The following is a 5,124-nucleotide window of genomic DNA, read 5'->3' as shown; positions in this document are numbered from 1 at the left end:
CATACAAAGGCAACAGTCGTCCTGTTCGAAGTGAGCCACGGAAAGAAACCTCCAGAAGGATGGAAGCGTCCAGCACTACGGAATAGTCTAGAAGGAAGGAAAACTCCAGGAAGCAAGCCTCCAGAGAGAGAAAAGCCTCCAGCGGGAGGGAAGACTCCAGAAGGAAGGAAGCATCCAGAGGGAGGGAAGATTCCAGAAGGAATGAAACCTCCAGTGGGAGGGAAGACTCCAGAATAAGGGAAACCTCCAGAGGGAGGGGAGATTCCAGAAGGAAGGAAGCCTCCAGCGGGAGGGAAGCCTTCAGAGGGAGGGAAGACTCCAGAATAAGGGAAACGTCCAGAGGGAGGGAAGATTCCAGGAGGAATGAAGCCTCCAGCGGGAGGGAAGACTTCAGAAGGAAGGAAGCCTCCAGCGGGAGGGAAGCCTTCAGCGGGAGGGAAGACTCCAGAAGGAAGGAAGCCTCCAGAAGGAAGGAAGCCTCCAGCGGGAGGGAAGCCTTCAGCGGGAGGGAAGACTCCAGAATAAGTGAAACCTCCAGAGGGAGGGAAGATTCCAGAAGGAATGAAGACTCCAGCAGGAGGGAAGACTCCAGAAGGAATGAAGACTCCCGAAATAGGGCTTCCTCAATACCCATACGAAGCCCAAACATGAGTTATACCAATAACCCGACACAATGTCCTACTGGCGGCTCTAACGCTTGTCCTACTCCAATGTCCTACTATCAATGTCCTACTGGCGGCTCTAACGCTTGTCCTACTCCAATGTCCTACTATCAATGTCCTACTGGCGGCTCTAACGCTTGTCCTACTCCAATGTCCTACTATCAATGTCCTACTGGCGGCTCTAACGCTTGTCCTACTCCAATGTCCTACTATCAATGTCCTACTGGCGGTTCTGATTCTTTCAAAAATGCCGTCCCCTCACAGTCCAAATGGGGCGGCAAAACTAGGCTTTCCACAATGCCTAATCACTCGCAGCCTAGTTTTGACGCCCAACAGATTTCTGACTATAATGACTGTAACCCGCAATTCGACGAGTAGCTTATTTCAATTTAATGGCTAGGCAAAAATCCGATATTTAATCCAGGTAGAATGTACGTTGACCAGAGATTTGTGGATGTAGATATGTCTGATTCTTTCCCGATCTATTGGGAATCTCAGAACGTTTTTGGCGAGCCGGTGGAAGAAATTATAAATGATGGTAATGAGTATTTTATTGATAAGCGTACGGTAGACCCACTTATTTTTAGGACTGATTATCTCCCTTTCAGGTCAGAGATGCCAGAAGAGAGGAGACAACTAGAGGCGGCACAGCTAGTGGCTGCACAGCTCGTGGCTGCACAGCTAGAGGCGGGACAGCTAGAGGCGGGACAGCTAGAGGCGGGACAGCTAGAGGCGGGACAGCTAGAGGCGGGACAGCTAGAGGCGGGACAGCTAGAGACGGGACAGCTAGAGACGGAATAGCAAGGGGCGGGACAGCTAGAGGCAGGACAGCTCGTGGTTGCACAGCTAGAGGCGGGACAGCTAGAGACGGAATAGCAAGGGGCGGGACAGCTAGAGGCGGAACAGCTGGGGGCAGGACAGCTCGTGGCTGCACAGCTAGAAGCGGGACAGCTAGAGGCGGAGTAAGAGAGGTTGACTGACCAGACCGAAAGTGACGACGACGAAGATGAGATAAATGTTATTTTACCTGATATAGAGGAGCAGAGAGCGCTCGCCCGGGGGTGGCACCAGGCTAACCTCTTCCTGAAGCACGAAAACACGCTCAGCAACCTCGAAGTCGGTATTTACAAATACTTCAATAACCAGTGATTCCTCCACCACCACTTGGGCTGGACGGTAGAGCGACGGTCTCGCTTAATGCAAGTCGGCGTTCAATTCCCGACCGTCCAAGTGAAAAATGTCCCACCATTAAAAAAAAAAAAAAAAGACACCCCTCTCTCATCCCAAATCCTTATTCTTACCCCTTCCAAGTGTAACCTTCTCACCGTCACACACCAGAGTAAACCTCAAACTGCAGCACTGTGGTATCAGTCACTCTACCGTCCAACCACTTGGGCTGGACGGTAGAGCGATGGTCTCGCTTCATGCAGGTCGGCGTTCAATCCCCGACCATTCAAGTAGTTTAGCACCATTCCTTTCCCCCCGTTCCATCCCAAATCCTTATCCTGATCCCATTGATTGATTGATGAAGATTAAGCCACCCAAAAGGTGGCACGGGCATGAATAGCCCATAAGTGGTGGGCCTTTTGAGCCATTACCAGTATCAAGAGCTGATACTGGAGATCTGTGGAGGTGCGACTGCACCCTGCCTGGCGGGAGATGTCTCCCATGCCTGATCCAGGGTTGCAGATCTAAATTGCGGAAAGTAGCGAGCTGACGCTCTAAAAGTAGCGAATTTGAAATAAGAGTAGCCCAATCTTTTTTAGTGAATGATATGGGTTTCAAAGTAATATATTTTGATATATAGAGTACACTACACGATGTACATTGTTTTATTAATTTTATTTCTGCACACACACACACATATATATCACTTGTTCCCTTGTAACTTGTAACTCTCTTGTAACACTTATATGCTGTGCTTCCTATTTTAACCTGCTATGTTAAATGGGATTCTTGTATTGTGATTTGTGTATTTGTACTCACTGAATTTGTGCGCCCCTTGAGGGACTTGAAGTAGAGGGGGGGGGTGGGGGTAGAAATAGCCTAAGCTACGCTATCCCTTTGAGATGTATTTTTTTTATTGTCTCAATAAACATACTTGAACTTGAAGTGGACTTTAATGTTTTTTTCGGCAGCTTTATTTCCTTAGTGTCCGAGCTGTTTTCTTTACCGTGTATGTTGTAATAAACTATTCCTATATTTACAGTTGTTTCTCCCTGTGAAGATTATTAAACAATGGTGATTATAAGGGCGCGGAAGTTCAGCCTGGCCAGGGCCGCCAGCAGCCCTTGGGCCCGCCCCGGCAGCACCCAGTCTTTAATTTGGCACCTTTGTGGCACCTTTGTGGCACCTTGGTATAAGCCTAACATGTATATATACACTGGCTGCCTGTCCCCCTACACAATGATTTATTATTACCTATTATTTTATCATTTAATTTAAATATTAAATAAAATAATTTATTTAATTATTATAGTAAGTACTTAATAATTTAATAATAAGTAGTAAGTACATAAAAATGATTAAAAAGTACAGTTTAGTCATAGGAGATTCCTAGATTGGAATTCACTACCAAATTTCAATATATTCAAGTATTTTTAGTGCGAAATGCTGTTATTATATGCAGAAATTGTTGTTTAATAATATTACGCTTAACTACTTGGGCTGGACGGTAGAGCGACGGTCTTGTTTCATACAGGTCCACGTTCAATCCCCGACCCCCCAAGAGGTTGGGCACCATTCCTTTCTCCCGTTCCATCCCAATCCGTATTCTGATCCCTTCTGAGTGCTATATAGTCGTAATGGCTTGGCGCTTTCACTTGATAATCCGTATCTTGATCCCTTCTGAGTGCTATATAGTCGTAATGGCTTGGCGCTTTCACTTGATAATTCCCCCACCCCCTGAATAATATTACAAGAGCAGTATTTACGGGCTATTCATGCCCGTGCCACCTCTTGGGTGGCTTAATCTTCATCAATCGAGAGCAGTACGTCCTAACCAGACATTATATGATGATATCCTGAACAGTTGATAAATAAAAGTAATTGCGGAACTCCAGTTATCTAATACTTATCATAAATGGTATAAAACCTAATCATAAGCCAAGGGATTTGTAGATCAGTGTTAAAAGGGAATTCGGAAGTAATAATAACACAGCTGATGCCATCTGTTGGCAGATAAGAACACTATCAACTGGCTGGTCAACAGTGGCCATAAGATACAGCTTACGCCATCTGTTGACATCAAATTACACTTATAACAAATTACCCTACAAAATACAACTAACGCCATCTGTTGCTTTTCCAACGCACTATAAATAGCCAAACAGCAACCCATAAGGCGGGTTGTTGTGCTCGGGTAGGGGGTTCCAAGCTCCGCCCACAAGACGATATGGGGTGTATAATAAATGGCATATCATTGGTAGATATTCTTTGTTGACATTCACACAACAGCCAATCACAGGAAGGGATCAGCTATAGGTGCCATCCACTTAGTAAATCATCTTAGTTCAGCCCACCAGTCCTGCTTATGGAATTCTGCTTTAACTTAAATTTACCCAAAAAAGTGGTGTTAATTATTTAAAGTGTTAATAAAGTGATAATTAAATATTGCAGGATATAACAGATGTGATATAAAAATGGGCTGCATGGCTACCTAACTTGAGACGTCATTATTAGGGGGTTGCCTTGACACAAATAATGATACGCTGCTCTGCCCTCTTATTCGAGTAAATTATTCAGTTAGATTAACTACAATTATTTATAGCTTAGTTACTTTCATGTAACTCGCAATCGTACATTCTTAACATTAATAGCCCAAATTAGCACATCTTGCTTTTAAATTAACCCAAAAAGTAGCAAGTAGCGAAATTGATAATTTGGGAGCGCGGGGCTCTCAAAAGTAGCCCAAGCCTGATCCCATCTAAGTGCTATAGTTGTAATGGCTTGGCGCTTTCCCTGATAGTTCCCTTACTATAAACCTTGGTGCCTTATGATAATTATTTGCTTTATGTGTACTGATAAAGCAGTTTATAAATGCCTTGTTTAATTGTTGTTACAAAATTCACTGCACATCTGCCCGAAACGCTATGCGTGTTAGTGGCGTTGCTAAAATGTAAAAATTCCAATCTTATGTAATCTCACATACCCATTGTACCTTCTTGTAAATAATAATAATAATAATTATTATTATTATTATTATTATTATTATTATTATTATTTTCTTTGAAGTGTGAATTAGCTCTACACTGTGGTTCAAAAAGGGCCAAAATTTATGCCAGTTGACGTCATGGTTTCTCAATAACCAAATCTGTTAATATATTAATCTAAGCGTACGTCATTTACCCTATCCTATTCCAACCTTTTCTAAGGCCACTGAAGCTAATTAAAATAATATAGACATTATTGTTAGTGTTTTATAATGTATACACCGTTCACAAGGTGTGTGTGTGTGTGAGTG

Source organism: Procambarus clarkii, chromosome 35 (assembly GCF_040958095.1).
Source record: "Procambarus clarkii isolate CNS0578487 chromosome 35, FALCON_Pclarkii_2.0, whole genome shotgun sequence".
Taxonomy (NCBI): Eukaryota; Metazoa; Arthropoda; class Malacostraca; order Decapoda; family Cambaridae; genus Procambarus; species Procambarus clarkii.
Note: the sequence above shows the minus strand (reverse complement) of the source record.